Source organism: Ascaphus truei, chromosome 1 (genome assembly GCF_040206685.1).
Source record: "Ascaphus truei isolate aAscTru1 chromosome 1, aAscTru1.hap1, whole genome shotgun sequence".
NCBI lineage: Eukaryota > Metazoa > Chordata > Amphibia > Anura > Ascaphidae > Ascaphus > Ascaphus truei.
The window spans coordinates 195763841-195786429 of record NC_134483.1 but is presented as its reverse complement, the minus strand read 5'-3'; the positions used below and the strand labels follow the sequence as shown (position 1 = coordinate 195786429).

General features: G+C 41.6%; 1 protein-coding gene across 4 annotated transcripts in view; it reads right to left on the bottom strand.

Annotated features, from left to right (window-relative positions):
• SYK (spleen associated tyrosine kinase) overlaps window positions 1–22589 on the bottom strand; it is a 217347-nt gene that overhangs the window by 115796 nt on the left and 78962 nt on the right. The window lies entirely within an intron of this gene.

The window sequence follows — 22589 nt, the reverse complement described above, 5'->3', positions numbered from 1 at the left end:
GGAGAGGGCTTAGTGTGTGTGTGTGTGTGTGTGTATGTGTGTATGTGTGTATGTGTGTATGTGTGTATGTGTGTATGTGTGTATGTGTATGTGTGTGTGTGTGTGTGTGTGTGTGTGTGTGTGTGTGTGTGTGTGTGTGTGTGTGTGTGTGTGTGTGTGTGTGTGTGTGTGTGTGTGTGTGTGTGTGTGTGTGTGTGTGGAGGGGGTTATAGTATGTGTGTGGAGAGGAGGGGGATGTAGTATGTGGAGATGGGCCAACCGTTTTGTGTTTGTGTGTCTGTGCTTGGAGTGTGTGTGTTTGTTGAGAGGGCTGTAGTGTGTGTGTGTGTGTTTGTGTGTGTGGAGAGGGGGCTGTCATGTGTGTTTGTGTGTGTGTACATAGAGGGAGGGCTACAGTGTGTGTAAAGAGTGGCTTTGTAGTGTGCGTGGAGGGGGCTGTATTGTGTATATGTGTGTGTGTGGAGAGGGGGCTGTAGTGTGTGTGTAGAGAGGGGGGCTGTCGTGTGTGTGTGTGTGTGTGTTTGTACGTAGAGGGATGGCTACAGTGTGTGTGGAGAGTGGCGCTGTAGTGTGCGTGGAGGGGGCTGTATTGTGTGTGTGTGTGTGTGTGTGTGTGTGTGTGTGTGTGTGTGTGTGTGTGTGTGTGTGTGTGTGTGTGTGTGTGTGTGTGTGTGTGTGGAGAGGGGGCTGTAGTGTGTGTGTGGAGAGGCGGGCTGTCGTGTGTGTTTGTGTGTGTACGTAGAGGGATGGCTACAGTGTGTGGAGAGTGGTGCTGTAGTGTGCGTGGAGGTGGCTGTATTGTGTGTACGTGTGTTTGCATGTGTGTGTGTGGAGATTAGGGTGGCTGTAGTATGGGTGTGGAGATGGTGGGCTGTTTTGTGCTTGTGTGTCTTTGCCTGGGGAGATAGAGGGCTGCAGTGTGTGTGTATGGAGAGGTGGGCGGCGGGTTGTAGTGTGTGTATGTGTAGAGGGGGGTTGTAGTGTGTGTGTGTGAAGAGAAGGGGCTTTAATGTGTGCATATTTGGAGATGGGGGGGCTGTAGTCTGTGTGTGAAGAAGTGGGGCTGTAGTGTATCTGTGTGTGGAGAGGGCGGGCTGTAGTGTGTGTGTATGGAAGGGGCTGTAATGTGTGTGTGTGTGTGTCTGTGTGGAAAGGAGGGTTTGTAGTGTGTGCCTGTGTGTAGATGGGGGGGGGGGGGGCTGTAGCGTGTGTACAGTATGTGTGTAGAGGGGGGGCTGTAATGTGTGAGTGTGTAAAGAGAGGGGGGCTGTAGTGTGTGTGTGTGTGTGTGTGTGTGTGTGTGTGTGTGTGTGTGTGTGTGTGTGTGTGTGTGTGTGTGTGTGTGTGTGTGTGTGTGTGTGTGTGTGTGTGTGTGTGTGTGTGTGTGTGTGTGTGTGTGTGTGTGGAGAAGGGGGGTTGTAGTGTGTGTGCGTGTAGAAATGGGGGGCTGTAGTGTCTGTATGAAGAGGGGGGAGTGTGTGTAGATGAGGGCTGTAGTGTGTATGTGTGTGTGGAGATGGGCAGGCAGTTTTGTGTTTGTGTGCCTTTACTTGGAGAGATAGCGGGCTATAGTGTGTGTTTGTATGTGTGTGTGTGTGGAGGGGGGTTGTAGTGTGTGTGTGTGTGTCTATGGGGAGGACTGTAATGTGTGTGCGTGTCTGTGTGGAGAGGGGGGCTTGTAGTGTGGGTGTGTGGGTGTATCTGTGTATAGATGGGGGGCTGTAGTGTGTGTGTATAGAGACAGGGGTGCTGTAATACATGGGTGTGCAATGTGGGGGGCGCACAAGATTTTTCACATATGGCAATGTGCCGTCAAATTATGCTGTGGGTCATGTGACGTAATGTCATTTGACGCCGCATCAAGGTAAGGGGGGGATGGGCGCACCAGTGGAGGCAAGGCAGTGGAGCACAGCAGCAAAAGTTTGCGCTCCCCTGCTGTAGTATGTGTGTGTGTGTTGAGAAGTGGGGCTGTAGTGTGTGTGTGGGTGTAGATGGGGGCTTAGTGTGTGTGTGTGTGTGTGTGTGTGTGTGTGTGTGTGTGTGTGTGTGTGTTTGTGTGTATGTGTGTGTGTGTAGAGGGGGTTATAGTATGTGTGTGGAGAGGAGGGGGATGTAGTATGTATGTGGAGATGGGCCAACCGTTTTGTGTTTGTGTGTCTGTGCTTGGAGTGTGTGTGTTTGTTGAGAGGGCTGTAGTGTGTGTGTGTGTGTGTTTGTGTGTGTAGAGAGGGGGCTGTCATGTGTGTTTGTGTGTGTGTACATAGAGGGAGGGCTACCGTGTGTGTAAAGAGTGGCTTTGTAGTGTGCGTGGAGGGGGGCTGTATTGTGTATATGTGTGTGTGTGTGGAGAGGGGGCTGTAGTGTGTGTGTGGAGAGGGGGGCTGTCGTGTGTGTGTGTGTGTGTGTGTGTGTGTTTGTACGTAGAGGGATGGCTACAGTGTGTGATGTGTGGAGAGTGGCGCTGTAGTGTGCGTGGAGTGGGGCTGTATTGTGTATATGTGTGTGTGTGTGTGTGTGGAGAGGGGGCTGTAGTGTGTGTGTGTGTGTGTGTGGAGAGGGGGGCTGTCGTGTGTGTTTGTGTGTGTACGTAGAGGGATGGCTACAGTGTGTGGAGAGTGGTGCTGTAGTGTGCGTGGAGGTGGCTGTATTGTGTGTACATGTGTACATGTTTGCATGTGTGTGTGTGGAGATTAGGGGGATGTAGTATGTGTGTGGAGATGGGCGGGCTGTTTTGTGTTTATTTGTCTGTGCTTGGAGAAATAGGGGGCTGTAGTATGTGTGTTTGTTGAGAGAGGGCTGTAGTGTGTGTGTGTGTGTGTGTGTGTGCGTGTGTGCGTGTGTGTGCATGCGTGTGTGCGTGCGTGCGTGCGTGTGTGCGTGTGTTTGTGCGTGCGTGTGTGTGTGCGTGTGTGCGTGCGTGCGTGTGTGTGTAGAGGGAGGGCTACAGTGTTGTGGAGTGTGGCGCTGTAGTATGCGTGGAGGGGGGCTGTAGTGTGTGTGGAGAGGGGGCTGTAATGTGTGTGTATACTGTATACAGTGTGTGTGTGTGTGTGTGTGTGTGTGTGTGTGTGTGTGTGTGTGTGTGTGTGTGTGTGTGTGTGTGTGTGTGTGTGTGTGTGTGTGTGTGTGTGTGTGTGTGTGTGTGTGTGTGTGTTGCCCTGGCTGGTTTTGGGCCACCAGTCTGCCCTCTTGCTGGCAGTTAGCCCTAGTAAAAGCAGGCTTGCCAGGAGTAATCATTGGTTTTCCCCACTTCTATGCAGCCTCAGTGAGTCACAGAGAAGGCGGTGCAACCAGGCCTTGTGTCCAATCAGGGGCACAGGGTGGTTCCTACTTTGCCTGTACTTAATGAGCTGCACTTCCTTAATTTAGTCAGTTGCCTCTACCTTGAGAGAGGCAGGTCTCTACCCATACCAAGCTTTGCAGGGCTCTGTCAGTTTGTGGCCCTCCCTTAGGGGAGTGGAGGGAGATCATTCCCCTTACTCTACCAGGGAGTAAGGGAAGAGCTAGGACTGCTCCTTGTGCCTTTGGCTGGGAGTGAAGGTCCAGGGACATCCTGAGGGTAAAGGCACCTGAGCCCAAGTATCCAGTTGTTGCTGTGTAAAGCTGTGCAGTATACCATTTGTAAGGTGCAATAAAGTGTTCCAGTTGTTTACTATACCTTCCTGTCTGAGACGCAAATCTATCAGGGGGAAGGCTGATAGATTCTCCTGCAGGGATTTCACCCCTCATCCCTGGGGTCTGCAAGAGATGGATGCGCTGTCACCGTGAGTACGAATCAGTTAATACCCCAGAAGCCTGTTCTGACATCCATTCTGAGTATTCTGGACCAAGTTTTGCCTGGTTCTACCTGTACCTGAACAGCATTCCTTGTGGACGGCCACCACAGGTGCTACTTCCAGGAACAAGAGACAAGATCCTTATCCACATTCTGACCCAGGGAGGTCCACATGCCTGCACCTCTGGCACTTATGTAAGTGTATACATTTTGATTCTTTGTTTATAAAACAATCTAATGATACTCCTCCCACCGGAGAAAGGAAAGATGCACCGCCGTGTAAGAAAATAGCAGCAAAGGCTGAAGTGGTGACTAAAAAAAGATTTATTGGAGCATAGTAGTGTAGTTCTGGCGGATCCTCTGATGCGTTTCACGCCGAAGCGCTTTGTCAAGGAGTGATCCGCCAGTGGACAGGTAAACCTGATATAGCGTGCCAAAATCTGAACACCTGTGAAACATGATCACCAGCCGATGATCAGCAGGTTCAGAAGATGACGCGTCCATAGCAGGAGAATAATCATATGAAACAAAAACAGATAAAAACCAGATATGTGCTTAGTAAACTCATAACATGTATAATACATAAAGTTAACACATATATAAGAAAAGATCGAAACTAGTAACAATTCATATTAAAAACAAAAAAATGGCAGAGCCAGAATCTACCAAATATATGCTTGACCTCATAAGGCATGCCATAAATACATATCCCAAAGATAAATGTATAATGAAGAGCAAGAACAGTATCAATAACAAATGATGTAAGATATAATAAAGCATGAATAATATATATACAAAATATAAGTACCACATGTTGACATATGGGTGAGGGCGGGAGGGAAGGGGGGGACGGGAGGGCGGGAGGGCGGGAAGGAGAGGAGTAAAAGGGATAAAGGGGAAGGAGAGGAATTAAATGGAAAAGTATGAAGTATATAACTTTAATCCTGAAGGAAATGTTTGAGTTCCCATTCTATATTTAATCCATGTGGGTAAAGAGTATTGAGAGAGAATATCCAGTGCATTTCTCTTCTGTTGAGAACATTTAGTCTATCCCCACCTCTGACATTGATGGGTACATGTTCGACACCCAGAAAACGGAAATTATTAATCGCACCCTGTGGACACTCTGTGAAGTGTCTAGACACTAGATGTGTGGCATCTTTTTTGGTGATAAGTCTTGCATGTTCAGCAATTCTTATGTTCAATGACCTGATAGTTCTGCCAATATACTTTTTGTTGCACCCACACATGATTACATATACAACATAGCTTGTATGGCAATTAATGAAAGTTCTGATCTTATATCTGATTTTTGGGTACAGGGTATGTAATCTTTTTGTAGGTTCTGCGAATCGACACCATCTACAGAAGCCGCATTTATGAAATCCTTTAGGTATATTACACAAAGGTTTTTGATGTCTCGACTGAAAGAGACTTCTGGATATAGATGAGGCCAATGTATTGGCCTTTTTGAATGCGAATCTAGGACTGTGTCTAGTGATAGAATTTAATTCAGAATCCAATTTCAATACATCCCAATGTCTGGAAACAATTTTGCGTATTTGATGTGCTTGTTTATTAAATTTAGTGATAAATAAAGGATTGTCCAAAAAATTGTTCTGTGTCCGTTTTTTGTATTGGACTAAATTGGTCCGATCCATAGATTCAGCATTCACATAGGCTGCATGTATGTCATCCTGATAATAACCCCTCGCCAAAAACTTGGAACTAAGTTCCTTTGAGTGTTGTACAAATGAATCTTTGTTATAGCATAATCTATATTTTAAAAATTGACCTTTTGGGATCCCGCGAATGAGGGATCTGGGGAGACTGCTCTTTGCATGCAAAAAGGAATTTCTAGAATGGGGCTTAGTAAAAATATCAGTTTGTATAGCAGTGTCAGGGTCACCATGGAGTGTCACGTCAAGATAATTAATCGAGTGTTTATCAGTTTCAAATGTAAACTTGAGATTAATATCATTAGTGTTAAGAGTGTGAATAAAAGTGTGTAAATTATCTAAATCACCATCCCAAATAAAAATCAAATCATCAATATAACAAATGAAAATCTGTAAAAAGTTATTAGTCTCTGTGAATTTATAGGTCTCCGACTAATTCCATACGTAAAAATTATCATAGTTGGGGTAAAAGTCACACCCATTCCTGTCCCTCTCATTTGCACAGAATATTCCTTCTTGAATTAAAACATATTATTATCTATTATATTCTCAACCAATTCGAATAAGAAAGCACTAGGTGGAAGTGTGTCATGCCTGCTCCTGAAATACTATTCGATTGCTCCTGTACAACATACAGTATACAAGCAATATATATATACAGTATATATAGAGAGAAAGATATAGATATAATTAGAGATTCTTGTAGCAATTTTATTTATTCACTTATTTTTAAATATATCTAATACTAATGCTATATATAATCAATCAATGCAGCAGTCGCTCCAAGGTACTGGGACTCATCAGAGGAATATTAAAATGAAATACTTTATTGAATTACATAAAAAAAGGGGGACACTCAGGACATACAAAAATAGGGGAACCTCCTCCCAAACGTTTCGGGCATAGACTGCCCTTTCTCAAGGAGTTCAATAAAGTATTTCATTTTAATATTCCTCTGGTGTGTCCCAGTACCTTGTAGCGGCTGCTGCATTGATCTTTTACTTCTTCTCTGCTGCTTTGGATCGTGCCCGCGCCGGGGAGTGACGTCACTAACCCTTCTGGCACACGTGACACGGGGAGAGAGAGTGAGAGCAACGGAGGACGGCTTCATCGTGAGTACTAGCACACTCCATACCGAATCCCACAACACTGCATATTATGCAGCTGACACTTGAACTGTCACAGACTTGCTAGCAGTGATCTCTCCAACACTCTCTCCCCTCCTTCATGCTCCTCTCATATCCATTTATGTCTATATCAGGCTTTTGCCATAAGGTGGACTGCCTTTGAGCTTCACAGACGGCTCTTTCTACTTATATATAATCAATGATAATATCATGTTTCTTTTTACTCTTTCTAATTGCTCTACTGTATACAGTATACAGTTGTGTGAAAAAGAAAGTACACCCTCTTTGAATTCTATGGCTTTACATATCAGGTCATAATAACAATCATCTGTTCCTTAGCATGTCTAAAAATTAGGTAAATACAACCTTAGATGAACAACAACACATGACATATTACACCTTGTCATGATTTATTTAACAAAAATAACGCCAAAATGGAGAAGCAATGTGTGAAAAACTAAGTACACCCTTACTGCTTCCATAGGAATTAAGATAATAAGTAGCAGACAGGTGCTACTAATCAAATGCCCTTGATTAATTGATCATCAGCAAGTGTGACCACCTCTATAAAAGCCGAAGTTTTAGCAGTTTGCTGGTCTGGAGCATCCAGGTGTGTGTTAACACAATGCCAAGGAGGAAAGACATCAGCAATGATCTTAGAGGATCAATTGTTGCTGCCCATCAATCTGGGAAGGGTTTTAAGGCCATTTCCAAACAATTTCAAGTCCATCATTCTACAGTGAGAAAGATTATTCAAAAGTGGAAAACATTCAAGACAGTTGCCAATCTTCCCAGGAGTGGACGTCCCAGAAAATCCACCCCAAGGTCAGATCGTGCAATACTCAGAGAAATTGCAAAAAAACCAAGAGTTACATCTCAGACTCTACAGGCCTCAGTTAGCATGTTAAAAGTTCATAACAGGTCAATTAGAAAAAGACTGAACAAGTATGGTTTGTTTGGAATGGTTGCCAGGAGAAAGCCTCTTCTCTCTAAAAAGAACATGGCAGCACGGCTTAGGTTTGCAAATTTGCATCTGAACAAACCACAAGACTTCTGGAACAATGTCCTTTGGACAGGCGAGACCAAAGTGGAGATGTTTGGCCATAATGCACAGCACCACGTTTAGCGAAAACCAAACACAGCATATCAGCACAAACACCTCATACCAACTGTCAAGCCCAGTGTTGGAGGGGTGATGATTTGGGCTTGTTTAGCAGCCACAGAACCATGCAGTCATTGAGACGACCATGAACTCCTCTGTATACCAAAGTATTCTAGAGTCAAATGTGAGGCCATCAGTCCGACAGCTAAAGCTTGGCCGAAATTGGGGCATGCAACAGGACAATGATCCCAAGCACACCAGCAAATCTACAACAGAATGGCTGAAAAAGAAAAGATTTAAGGTGTTGCAATGGCCCAGTCAAAGTCCAGACCTCAACCCGATTGAAATGCTGTGGCTGGACCTTAAGAGAGCTGTGCATAAACAAATGCCAACAAACCTCAATGAACTGAAGCAACGTTCTAAAGAAGAGTGGGCCAAAATTCCTCTACAACGATGTGAGAGACTGATAAAGTCATACTGAAAACAATTACTTCAAGTTATGTATATATACATACATATATAGTCAGATAAGGCAGTTGGCACTCCAATAGGTGCTGGTAAGCCACAGGTGCACGTCCCATATAGAGAATGTAGTTATACGTTACCGTTCCAAGGATTGGTAAACAAGAGACAGCACTCAATGTTGAAAATCAAAGTGTATTAGTGAAAGCAAAAATACATCCAGAAACCCAACGTTTCGGTCCTACAGAATGGGACCTTCCTCAGGGGGATACAAAGGGAGAATGACACAGTTCACCACATATTTATACATCAAACACTGAAAGTCAATTAACCAATCACCATCACCCAATTAAATTAACACAAGAAACCTGCAGCTCTGATGTCATGTGTTGATTAAGCTTACATAAGATACCTCCATACTGCTAATCACCCAGCTGTGTATTCATCCATTGTCATGGTTATCAATGGGTGTGAGCTCTGATTGATATGTCAGGGGCAATAGGGAGAGGATATCTAAACAATTAAGGCAGGTTGTGCCATACATAAGTGAAACATAATAAAACCAGGGACATATATATCAAACACTGAAAGTCAATTAACCAATCACCATCACTCAATTAAAATAACACAAGAAACCTGCAGCTCTGATGTCATGTGTTGATTAAGCTTACATAAGATACCTCCATACTGCTAATCACCCAGCTGTGTATTGCATCCATTGTCATGGTTACCAATGGGTCTGAGCTCTGATTGATATGTCAGGGGCAGCAGGGAGAGGGTTTTTAAAGAAGTAAAGCAGGTAGTGCCATACATAAGTGAAACATAATAAAACCAGGGACATATAGGTGTGGGGGAGTGTGGGGGAGTGTGGGGGAGTGGTGGGGATCATGATGGAATGTACTGACATAACTAGAGGGCAGAGCCAGACTATGTCATATGAACCATAAGTGCATATGGGAATACCACAATACGTAGAACTTGCATGTAAACAAATGATGAATAAATATGCATAGAGTTCTAACCAAAGGAGAGCAACAGAGGATATTATACCATGAAGCACATCAGTGAAATTAATGTGATTGTCCACACACGCACATGTCCATAGGTATCATCAGGATCTGACCTAAAGAAAACAACTTAGCTTAAAATCCTCGTTAAGCCCTTTTGGGGTCATTGTACTTAAATCAAAGATAGCTTTAGGATCCGTTCCTATGGGAGGTTGATCTTTTCAAGCTCAATAGACAATTGCGTCTAAAAGATTTTTATAGCAAACCTACAGGGGATACATCAACAAGCACCCTCAGGGACCCAATTACTGGGGGCCGTTTCAAGACTAGGAGTTCATTCAATCCTGTGGTCGTGAACCATAACATCACCACATTTATGAGTCTTGTGGAGAGAGATACTAGACAACGTATCAGCCAATACAGAACTAGTTTCCGTAACATGACCAGGGAAGAACATGAAGCACTGAAGTCACTACGGGCGAATACAAATATCATCATACGCGCAGCAGACAAGGGTGGCGGAATTGTAGTCATGGCATACTCTGACTACAAAAAGGAAATCTCCAACCAGCTTGGAGATGATACTAACTACAAGCGTCTGAAATCAGACCCAACAATGCCATTCAAGAAGGAGATTGACTCTATCATACAGCTAGGACTCAATAATTCGTGGATTGCGGAGGAAACAGCCAAGTTCCTGATGCAAACATACCCCATTACACCGGTCATTTATATACTCCCTAAAATACACAAATCTCTGACCAAGCCTCCGGGGAGACCTATCATCTCGGCACGGGGGTCCTTGTGTCATCCATTATCACAGTTCTTGGATTTCTACCTTCAACCCATGGTGATGCGGATGGCCACATTTGTCAAAGATACAACTGACTTCATCCACAAATTGGAAGGCATTTCGCCGGTTACTGCAGATACTATACTGGTAACCATGGACGTGGGCAGTCTATATACTAACATCCCACACCAGGAGGGCATTGAAGCGATCCGTGACCACTTCAGTAAGTTTGCAGAGCACAAGGGGCCGCCTCCAGAATACTTGTTATTGCTGCTGGAGGTGATACTTCATAAGAACTACTTCAGGTTTGAGAAAACCTTTTATCTGCAACTAACAGGCACCGCTATGGGGTCAAACATGGCACCGGCGTATGCCAACCTGTTCATGGACACCTACGAGAACACCCATTTGCTTACCGATGCCCCATTTGCGGACCGTATATCTAACTACTATCGCTACATTGATGATGTGTTCCTGGTCTGGCGAGGACTGGAAACAGAGCTTCTATCATTTACTGAGTATCTAAACAAAATTCCATGTACAATTAGGTTCACAGCTAGCTACAGTACCATTGAAGTTCCTTTTCTTGATACCATTATTTATAAGGACAATGGAAAACTCTGCACACGTCTATTCCAGAAGCCCACAGATAGGAACACATTATTACATGCAACCAGCCATCATCCACCACCATTAAAAGCAGGTCTCCCTTTCTCACAACTACTACGTGTCCGGAGAATTGTGAGTGACCCCAAACTAGTGGAGTGTGCACTTCTGGAGATGGCCTCTCGCTTTCTAGAGAGGGGATATGATCCCAAAGAAGTCAATAAGGCACTCATCAAAGCCAGGATCCCAAAGAGGGAGGAGCTGCTGTCACCAACAATGAGGACCACTGATTCTGATCGCTGTAAGGTGGTCAGCACTTACAGTACTGCATCTGGACATATCAAAAGGTCTATACAACAACATTGGCATATATTGGCTAATGATCGCAGGATTGGGAAAGACTTTAATGCTCCACCCCTTTTTTGTTATAAAAGAGGCAGAAATCTGGGAGATCTGCTTACACATTCTGATCCCGTTGACAAATACATGCCAGCAAAGACCTGGCTGGCGAGAAAACCGGGGTCATACAGATGCCATGGCTGTACCAACTGCCAGTTTATGCAAACAGGAAGTACTTTTGCTCACCCTCAGACTGGCAAATCTACAAAAATTAAACAATATTTAAACTGTGAGTCTAAATATGTAGTGTACTTCATCAAGTGCCCATGTGGGCTCTACTACGTCGGAAAGACGATGAGAATGTTAAAGGAACGTATCAGTATTCATCGATGTGCAATCAGGAAGGCACTTCTGGGTGCTGAAGATGACGATGATTTGAAACACCAACCGGTGGCACGACACTTCAGGAAACACAGACACAGTTTAGCAACTCTAAGATGCATGCCCATTATACAGGCTCGTGCCCCTACCAGGGGTGGCGACAGGAATAAACTACTATTACAGCTGGAAGCTAAAGCTATCTTTGATTTAAGTACAATGACCCCAAAAGGGCTTAACGAGGATTTTAAGCTAAGTTGTTTTCTTTAGGTCAGATCCTGATGATACCTATGGACATGTGCGTGTGTGGACAATCACATTAATTTCACTGATGTGCTTCATGGTATAATATCCTCTGTTGCTCTCCTTTGGTTAGAAGTCTATGCATATTTATTCATCATTTGTTTACATGCAAGTTCTACGTATTGTGGTATTCCCATATGCACTTATGGTTCATATGACATAGTCTGGCTCTGCCCTCTAGTTATGTCAGTACATTCCATCATGATCCCCACCACTCCCCCACACTCCCCCACACCTATATGTCCCTGGTTTTATTATGTTTCGCTTATTTATGGCACTACCTGCTTTACTTCTTTAAAAAACCCTCTCCCTGCTGCCCCTGACATATCAATCAGAGCTCAGACCCATTGGTAACCATGACAATGGATGCAATACACAGCTGGGTGATTAGCAGTATGGAGGTATCTTATGTAAGCTTAATCAACACATGACATCAGAGCTGCAGGTTTCTTGTGTTATTTTAATTGAGTGATGGTGATTGGTTAATTGACTTTCAGTGTTTGATATATATGTCCCTGGTTTTATTATGTTTCACTTATGTATGGCACAACCTGCCTTAATTGTTTAGATATCCTCTCCCTATTGCCCCTGACATATCAATCAGAGCTCACACCCATTGATAACCATGACAATGGATGAATACACAGCTGGGTGATTAGCAGTATGGAGGTATCTTATGTAAGCTTAATCAACACATGACATCAGAGCTGCAGGTTTCTTGTGTTAATTTAATTGGGTGATGGTGATTGGTTAATTGACTTTCAGTGTTTGATGTATAAATATGTGGTGAACTGTGTCATTCTCCCTTTGTATCCCCCTGAGGAAGGTCCCATTCTGTAGGACCGAAACGTTGGGTTTCTGGATGTATTTTTGCTTTCACTAATACACTTTGATTTTCAACATTGAGTGCTGTCTCTTGTTTACCAATCCTTGGAACGGTAACGTATAACTACATACATATATATATATATATATATATATATATATATATATACATATATATATATAATAAAAAAAAAAATAGATGATACCGTTCTGTGGCTAACGAAATGCTTTTATTTGTGCGAGCTTTCGAGATACACTGATCTCTTCTTCCGGCGATGTTACAATGAATGACATCGCCGGAAGAAGAGATCAGTGTACAGTATCTCGAAAGCTCGCACAAATAAAAGCATTTCGTTAGCCACAGAACGGTATCATCTATTTATTTTTTTATTTTTTTGATTATTGAAGCTCGGCTAACACGGTACTGATACCTCTACATATATATATATATATATATATATATATATATATATATATATATATATTAGAATACACATGTTTTCAATATTTTTGTTTAAAATACTTATCTATACTGGAATATTTTTTACTGTCATTGGATAGAAATGTTTTTCATTGTCATTATGAATGATTAACATTTTTTTATTCTTCTTACTGGGTTATTCTTATATTACTTTTGTTTTATAACTATATCCTATCATAGATTGATCTGATAGCCAGTATATTTCTGTGGATCTTGAATTCTGTTGAGGTATATCACGTGTTAACCCATACTGCTGTTGTAGCTAATGAGGATCAGATGTTTTCACCTGTATATAAATACTGTATGTTTATTGCTAATTGTATCTGCCCTGAGGGAGAGCTTTCCAACCTTTAAACTTGTTGTCATTTTTAACTAAAATAATTTTTTAATTGTGTAGCCATGGCTGGTTTATGGCTACCAGCCTGCCCTTCTCCTGGCAGTACGCCCTAGTAAACACAGGCTTGCCAGGACAAATCCTCGGTTTTCCCCACCCCTGGCAGCTTCCGTGAGTCACAGGGGAGACGGTGCAACTAGGCCTTGTGTCCAATCAGAGACTCGGACCTGGTTCCTGCTTTTCCTGTACTTAAGGGGCTGCACTACCAAATTCAGTGAGTTATGCCTCTACCCTTGAGAGAGGCTGGCCTACCAGAATAACTGTGGAGAACTCTGCTAGTTTGTACTCCCTCCCTTAGTGGAGTGGAAGACTGTTCCTCTTACTCCACCAGGGAGTAAGGGAAGAACTAGGACTGCTTCAGGTGCACTAGGCCTGGAGTGAATGTCAACGGATACATCCTGATGGTGAAGGCCCTAAGATTTCCTGTTGTTGTGTATCCTGTGCAATCTGCAGTGTGCAATAAAGTGTTAAAAACTAAAAGTGAAAAAAACTAAATAAAGGGACTTATTATGTGAGATGAATTTTATGCCCCCACATATCTTTCTCGTATGTTAATGCTTATACGGTATCTAACTATTAGTGTGTGCACAGTATATGTATGTGTTTTTTGGGGGGTGTAATATTCATGCATGTGTTGCGAATCTTGGAATATTTTGGAGAAAGACATTTTTTTTTATAAAATGGCTCTTCTTCTTTGAGAGGTTGCAGACCCCTGAAATGGACCAATCACAATCTAAGGGCCTCATGCAGAGAGCAGCGCTATTTCAAATCTCGCCATTTTTTGGGGAAATTCGCGCAGAAAACTGCCGAAAATGGCGAGTTACGGAAAACGCGCCATATTTTTTTTTCGTTTTCAAAATCTCGCCGCGCGGCTGGCGAGAACCTACATCTCGCCAGTTTTAAAAATATCTTAATGCAGAGAGCCGCGAACGGCATCTAGCGGCTGTTCGCGCCAAGAAAATGGCGCGATTTGCTACTATTTGCCTCTCCAAGAAAAGTTGGCAATTACATGGAGCTCGCCGCCTATAGGAAAGGGAAAAAAAAATGCACGATTTTTTTTTTACACATTTCTGCAGCGCGCATCTCTCCAATTCTAACTCGCCACACGCATTAATGCCAAACATTGCAGAATTCGCACTTTTCTGCATATGGAGAATAAAACTCTCCAAAAAAGCTACTTTTTATTAAACTCTCCAATTTTTAAATTCGCTGCTCTCTGCATGAGGCCCTAAATTGTTAAAATGTATTAAGAAAATACATTTGTTTTTACACACAAATGTTTTTACATTTTCCACACACAACTTTTTACTACGATTTTACCAAGGTCCATATAAAGCTCACAATTTCATGCAGTTAATGCATAAAGTGGTTCGTGTTTGTGGAGCGCAGATGTATATGAAATAGAAATATACAAAATATAGTGTAATATGTACAGTTTAAACAGTAGCGTGATCTTTCAGTCTCTGTATCCTATGAGATGTGTACTCACAAATTACTCATTCTTTATAAGCGTTTTCACAACAGTGATGATATGATTAAATAGTCTGTCTCAGGTATTCTTTTGAGCCCCTTTGGTCTAGTCACTTCTGCTGTTAAAGTAAAGGACCCAACATAGTGTGTACTTGTATAAAAAAAATTTATCTAATAAAAGTGTTTCGAAATGCACTCACATGGTCTCAAAGACAAATTAGCATTTGGATAATATCTGGAGCACAGCCAATTGAGGTCTCTTGGCGTTCTCTCATCCTCCCTCTACTCTGCTCAGTCTCACGTCCTGCACTTCCGGTCTAAATCTACCGGCTGGATCGGGGGCGGGCGATTGGGTAGGTAGTGCTGCGTGCTGCGTCCTCCGTTCAACTAGGATAGTGCCACTCTGCGCTTTTCACCGGAACTATGTTTTGTATAGTTAATGCATAAAGCCCTGGTGATAAAGTATCTCTGGATCTAGAAAGAGGTGTTTTGTTTATGGCTAATGAATCTGGAGTGCATTTCATTAATACGTTTCTATATTTGCAATTAAAAATCTGACGTATTTATCATATACTGTATGTATCAAGGGAAAAGTGGGGGCAATTATATGCACCATGTGCTCGAAGGTAAGGTGCTAGAAGCTGGGGTTAGCTTCTCCGTGGATGGTGTAGATACCTCAGTCCTCTCTGCACAAGGGGTGTCCTACGTGTTTCGTTCAGGTGAACTTCCTCAGGAGCCCTGAGGACGGACTGGGGTATCTACATCATCCATAGAGAAACCAACCCCTTCAAAATGCCAGCTTCCAGCACCTTACCTTCGTGCATCGTGCCAGCGGCGGCCATTTTCCAGAAGTGATGTCACGTGATGTCACGTGCACATGCATGGAAGGAGAGGAGTGGAGAGTGGATTCCAGGATGGTTCATGCATCGTGTCCAGACCCAGAGTGGTCACAACGACTTTTTTTACTTGCTATGTGTAAGTGTATTTTCACTTTCAGCATTATGTATTAAACTCTTTTGGACTATATTTCTCTCCTTTCATTTGTTTGAGGAACATCTGGTCCATTTAGCTGCTGTTGGAGGACATGTTGCTGTTTGGTTGCAGAGGAATATTGCCCCAAATTGCCTGATTAATTTGGATAAAATGTGTGTGGGATTATCCCCATTTTTTTTATTTATATCTAATTTTGCACCATACATTATTGCACTATATTCCCCACTTTTCATTTTACTTGAGGATATTTGTGCACTGTTATTTGTTCCTGTTCATACCCAAAAACAAGTGAGAAAAAAGTGTTACATACTGTATTGGCACTTAGACCTAATAATTTCTTCTAATAAGAATAATATCCCATGATATTTAGTGATTTTTTTGTGAATAAAATCAGATAATGCAAATAATTTGCCAAAATTTAAGTGACATACAATCAATAATAAAATCGTAATTCGCAGCTCAAATCCATTCTGGATTGTTTTTCTCAATCCCAAATGTGCAATAGTCCGGATGTTTGGGGAGTGCAGATATATGAATATAGGAAAAACATACAAAATATAGTGCAATATGTTTGAAAATAAAGTGTATTTGCTTGGTTTTCGAAATCCAAAAGTGTGTACAAATTTCCCAATCTTTTGTGCATATCCAAATCAGTGGTAATTGGTGTGTCTTTATGGTGTCTGTCTGTGATGTTTCCTGAGTCCAACAGGTATAGCAACCTTAGTAAATAAGATGCAGAACCAAAAATAGTGTAGACTGATAAAAACTTGTTTATCTATTGATAAGATAAGATACACTCACATGGTGTCAGATAAAATTGCGCAAATAGAACAAGTAATGGAGAGTGACCAGCTGGAATGTGTGGACGTTCTCTCTGCCATCCTTCTCAGCTGGGCTCGCATCACTCGTCTCAGCTCCCACACTTCCAGATGAAATCTCCCGGATGATCATCAGGTGGGCGAGTAGGTAGCGTGGCGTTTAGCTTCCAACCCAGTAAAAAGTCTGGCTTCCACTCTGCGCGTTTCACCGGTTCCATTTTCATCCTGATGCACCATGATGAATCCTAATGAACCAGATGAAACCAGTGGACCCGGTGAAACGTGCAGAGTGGAAGCCAGACTTTTTATAGACAAACAAGTTTTTATCAGTCTAAACTATTTTTGGTTCTGCATCTTATTTACTGTGTCAGGATCCGTGATCCGCGACACGCTTGGTGCACTCATCACTTACCCCAACCCTTGATCGGGGCCCCCCGCTCCTTCAGTCAGAAATTACGCTTCTCTTCCTTATCCTGGGACCAGCTACCTTGCTAGGCGCGCGCGCATCCCGTGCATAGGTTAATACCATGGTCTCTGGTCCCACCTCCAGACTACGCCCACGCGGAAACGTCATCAGTACGCTGCGCGCAGTCAGTGCGCGGCGGGTCAGTGCGCGCATGGGTCTCGTCATTTCTATGCCTCTGGGATCCTCCCCACACTTGTCTCCTGCACCGTATCCTTCTATCACACTCACTCTCTCTCTCTGACGCGCCTCCTCCAGCCTGTTACCAAGAAAAGGAAGGCGTTTAGATTCTTTAAGTCAGAAGGGACGGAGACATCGTATCAGAATTATAAGGAATGTAACAAAAATTGCAAAAGGGCAATAAAATTAGCAAAAATGGATAATGAAAAAAGGATTGAAATAGAAAGTAAGGTCAACCCTAAAAAGTTCTTTAAGTACCTTAATAACAAAAAAATGAGAAAAGAAAATATAGGACCCTTTCAGTGTGAGATGGGTTTGCAGATAATTGGACATAAGGAAAAAGCTGAGGTATTAAACAAATTCTTTGCCTCTGTGTTTACCAGGGAAGAATCAATTTCAATAGTAGTGCCGCAGGAGGAAGCCACAACCTCCATATTAATGAACAATTGGTTAACTGAGGAAGAAGTTCATAAGCGACTTGAAAAAAGTAAATAAGGCACCTGGCCCCGATGGCATACATTCAAGAGTTCTCAAGGAGTTAAGTAATAGCCAAACAATAATATTTAATATTCAAGGACTTCATTTCCACAGGCTCAGTACCACAAGATTGGCGTAAAGCAGATGTGGTGCCTATATTTAAAAAGGGAGCTAGATCACAACCGGGAAATTACAGACCTGTAAGCCTGACTTCAATAGTAGGGAAACTACTTGAAGGTTTAATACGGGATAATATTCAGGAATACCTAATGGAAAACAAAATTATTAGTAATAGTCAGCATGGATTTATGAAGGATAGATCTTGCCAAACTAACCTTATTTGTTTCTTTGAGGAGGTAAGTAGGAATTTAGACCAGGGTAATGCAGTTGATGTGGTATACTTAGATTTTGCAAAGGCTTTTGATACGGTTTCACACAAGAGGTTGGTGTACAAAATAAAGAAAATTGGACTCAGTAATAATATATGCACCTGGATTGAAAACTGGTTAAAGGACAGACAACAGAGGGTTGTCATAAATGGAACTTTTTCAGGTTGGGCTAAAGTCATGAGTGGAGTACCTCAGGGATCGGTACTGGGACCCCTGCTTTTTAACTTGTTTATTAATGACCTTGAGGTTGGGATCGAGAGCGAAGTATCCATCTTTGCTGATGATACTAAATTGTGTAAGGTAATAGAATCAGAGCAGGATGTAATTTCTCTTCAGAAGGACTTGGAGAGACTGGAAACATGGGCAGGTAAATGGCAGATGAGGTTTAATACAGATAAATGTAAGGTTATGCATTTGGGATGCAAGAATAAAAAGGCGACTTACAAATTAAATGGAGATATATTGGGGGAATCCTTGATGGAGAAGGATTTAGGAGTGCTTGTAGACAGCAGGCTTAGCAATAGTGCCCAATGTCATGAAGTAGCTGCAAAGGCAAACAAGATCTTATCTTGCATCAAACGGGCAATGGATGGAAGGGAAGTAAACATAATTATGCCCCTTTACAAAGCATTAGTAAGACCACACCTTGAATATGGAGTACAATTTTGGGCACCAATCCTAAGAAAAGACATTATGGAACTAGAGAGAGTGCAGAGAAGAGCGACCAAATTAATAAAGGGGATGGACATTCTAACTTATGAGGAGAGGCTAGCTAAATTAGATTTATTTACATTAGAAAAGAGGCGTCTAAGAGGGGATATGATAACTATATACAAATATATTCAGGGACAATACAAGGAGCTTTCAAAATAACTATTCATCCCACGTGAAGTACAAAGGACTCGGGGCCATCCCTTAAGGTTGGAGGAAAGGAAATTTCACCAGCAACAAAGGAAAGGGTTCTTTACAGTAAGGGCAGTTAAAATGTGGAATTCATTACCCATGGAGACTGTGATAGCAGATACAATAGATTTGTTAAAAAAAAGGTTGGACATCTTTTTAGATGGGAAAGGTATACAGGGATATACCAAATAAGTATACATGGGAAGGATGTTGATCCAGGGATTAATCCGATTGCCAATTCTTGGAGTCAGGAAGGAATTAATTTTTCCCCTTAATGGGGTTTTTTGTTTGCCTTCCTCTGGATCAATAAGTAAGTATAGATATAGGATAAAGTATCTGTTGTCTAAATCTAGCATAGGTTGAACTTGATGGACCTACGTCTTTTTTCAACCTCATCTACTATGTAACTATGTAACTATATATATATATCAATCCCCACCTCGGCCTCACGGTCACGCCTTGTTTGTTGTGAGCACTCCGTTACACTAAGGTTGCCATACCTGTTGCCACTGATTTGGATATGTACAAAAGATTGGGAAATTTTTGAGTACACATTGTTGGATTTCAAAACCAAGCAAATACACTTTATTTTCAAACATATTGCACTATATTGTATGTTTTTTTTATTTTCATATATCTGGACTCTCCACACATCCGAACTATCATACCCGAAGACACCTGGAAAGGCTTCTTTTTTTTTTTTTTTTTTAGAGATGCACTATCCTGTATGGTTGTAATTTTTACACTTTGATCACAATTGTGTACTGCACATGTTTTTCACTTAACGTGTGATTTGCGATTGTTTTTTTCTTCCGTTTCCCCAAAGTACACTAAAGGCCTGGTATTTTCTTGTATAAATGTTGTCCACGTAAATTTGTTTTATGGAGGACAATATGTAGCCGTTATTTCGCTTTAGCGGTACTACAGTATCTGGTATCTTGTAACAACCAGCGAATCTCCCAAAGTTAACTATAACAGAAAAGATTTATCTCTTGCTGAAAGTAAACCTGTGCAATAACAAGATACAGTAGACACAGACACTTAATTCTCAGAGGCAAAGTGCTGATTCAACACTCTGTTTTGCTAGCCTTTCAAAAAATATTTTTAAATGGTATAGCTCAAGACTATGGGATGCATTAGTTACATGTATTGGTCTAACACAGCATTTTTATAAATAAACGGACTGCTGAATTGTGCAGATTCTTAATTGCAAATATAGAAACTCATGAATTAAATACACTTCAGATTGATTAGCCACAAACAAAAACACCTCTTCCCAGGTCCAGAGCTACTTAATCACCAGGGCCTTATGCATTAACAGCATGAAATTGTGAGCTCTACTGTATATGGACCTTAGTAAAATCATAGTCAAAAGTTGTGCGTTGCAAATACAGTATGAAGGTGTGTGTGTGTGTGTGTGTGTGTGTGTGTGTGTGTGTGTGTGTGTGTGTGTGTGTGTGTGTGTGTGTGTGTGTGTGTGTGTGTGTGTGTGTGCAAACGTATTTTATAAATTTAGATTGCGATTGTTCAATCCTGCTCAAAAATCAGAGTAAATCAGAAACACACAGTATATAAAAGGGAAATCTAATTAAGTCATTAATTTTACAGCGGTATTCACCAATCGTAGCAGTGACAAAGTGGTATCCTCAGATCTAAAACTAGGACACCAGGAGCTTACATTTTCTAATTTGGAGATTAACATACTGTACTGTACTTGCAAACTGTACAATGTGGATCAATCATTTAGAAAATGTGCATGCACAGCTAAAAAAGGGGATGCAATCAGACGGCTGGGAGGGAAAAGGTAAATGATATTGCAAAAGTACAGGAGACCAGCATACAATTAATGTCATTAAAGTGTGCTGGCAGGATGTCAGGAGATGCAGTGATTTGATGGTTGCAATTTGTGATCCGGATTAAGGAATTGGACGTCTAAAATGACTTTTCTTATTAGTGTTGCTAGCAGTGCTTAAGTCATTCACATTTGCCTTGGAGGCACACAGCCATCCCAAGCTTTTCCGGAGAGGAGGGCAAAAAAAGAGGATGTTTCCAAGTTTGATGTGTTCACTTATTTTTATCGATGCACTTAAGCACATTGGACGTTAAACATGGACAGTGCATAATAGCAGAGTTATTTCACAATTTAGATATAAATAACATTTCTTAGTTGTACTTATGTCTTTACTTTTGCAAACCAAGAAGACTTTTGTATTATTCTGTGTCTGTCATTTGAGCCTGCTAGTGGGTGCTCTCACTGAGTGCTCTCACTGAGTGCTCTCACTGAGTGCTTTCACTGAGTGCTCTCACTGAGTGCTCTCACTGCTCTAACCTGTTAAACCTCCAGTGACCATGATTTAAATAAATAAATAAATAAATTGCAATATCATGGTTGCTGCTCTGTTAAAGCAGTAGTCCAAGGTGCTGGTTTTTATTTAAAAAAATTAATTTAAAAAAAACCCTTTAATACAGTATGTGCATTAATACAATCCTTCACAATGATAAGTAATTAGCTTGCTGATCGACCCGTACTCCTGTGATCGTTCGGCAAAGATTCGTCTCAGGGGTTCACTAAATGGCTGTCAGTGCAGCAGACGAAGACCGAATATGCAAAGTTCTGGGGGGAGGATCATGTGACCAGGCAATCACTAGATACAATTGGTACACTGCTAGAGAGAGAGTAGGGCTCAACAAGTGGTGTGTCAGAGCCTGTTTCAGAAGAGGAAGGGGACGTGACATTGTAAATGATTGCTATAGAAACCAAAAATGTTTATTACTGTACATTATAATACATTTAAAAAAATCATTCAGAGTTTTTTTTTTTTAAATGCTCCAAATATTTTCCCATTGTACAGAACTGATGTATTTTAAAAAAAAACACATCTAGGATATTGCTTGGTCAGCAGCTTTAAAGAAGCAAGCTAGGAAAATTGTGAAACAACGTATTTCAATTATATGTAGGCTTAGCATTAAGCAGTGCAGTCATAAAAGAAGCAATTTTATAAATGCAAGATAACATTTTTAAATATTAGACATTGTGGCCCACCAGACAAGATGGCAACTGTAGTTTCAATTACCAGAAAGTATATGCAATTTCCTGTGACTCAGGAAACATACCAGGAACACTATAACTATAAACACTAACTTAATGAGAGACAGATGCCTTCTTAGGTCTAAAAAAAGCTCTGTAGGACAATGCATTAGTGTGTTTTGCTTGAGAAGAATAGTGGAGCTCGCTCTTCGCTCAGTGTGAAAAGGAGAGACCACAGCTTTACAAACCCTGCAAAAGTGAGCTAGTGGGAGAATTTAAAAGAGGTTATGAGGGCCTGGTTGATTTAACTGGGATGGACAGGACAGGCTTCTAGACTTACATTGTACACACACAAGCAATGTACATGTATATAATTAGGTTTTCATGTAGCTATTTTATTTATCGATTTGCATTTATTATCACTGGCTAATTAAATAGAGGTGGATGAACAAACTTGGAAGTACAACCAATCACAACACATATATTTTAATATGCAGCTATGTTTTCAAGTGAATTGTACAATACATTATTTCTTTGTATGGACTTATATTTGGGCAACAGTGTTCCCAAGAGAGAGGAGATATGAGGATGACTGAG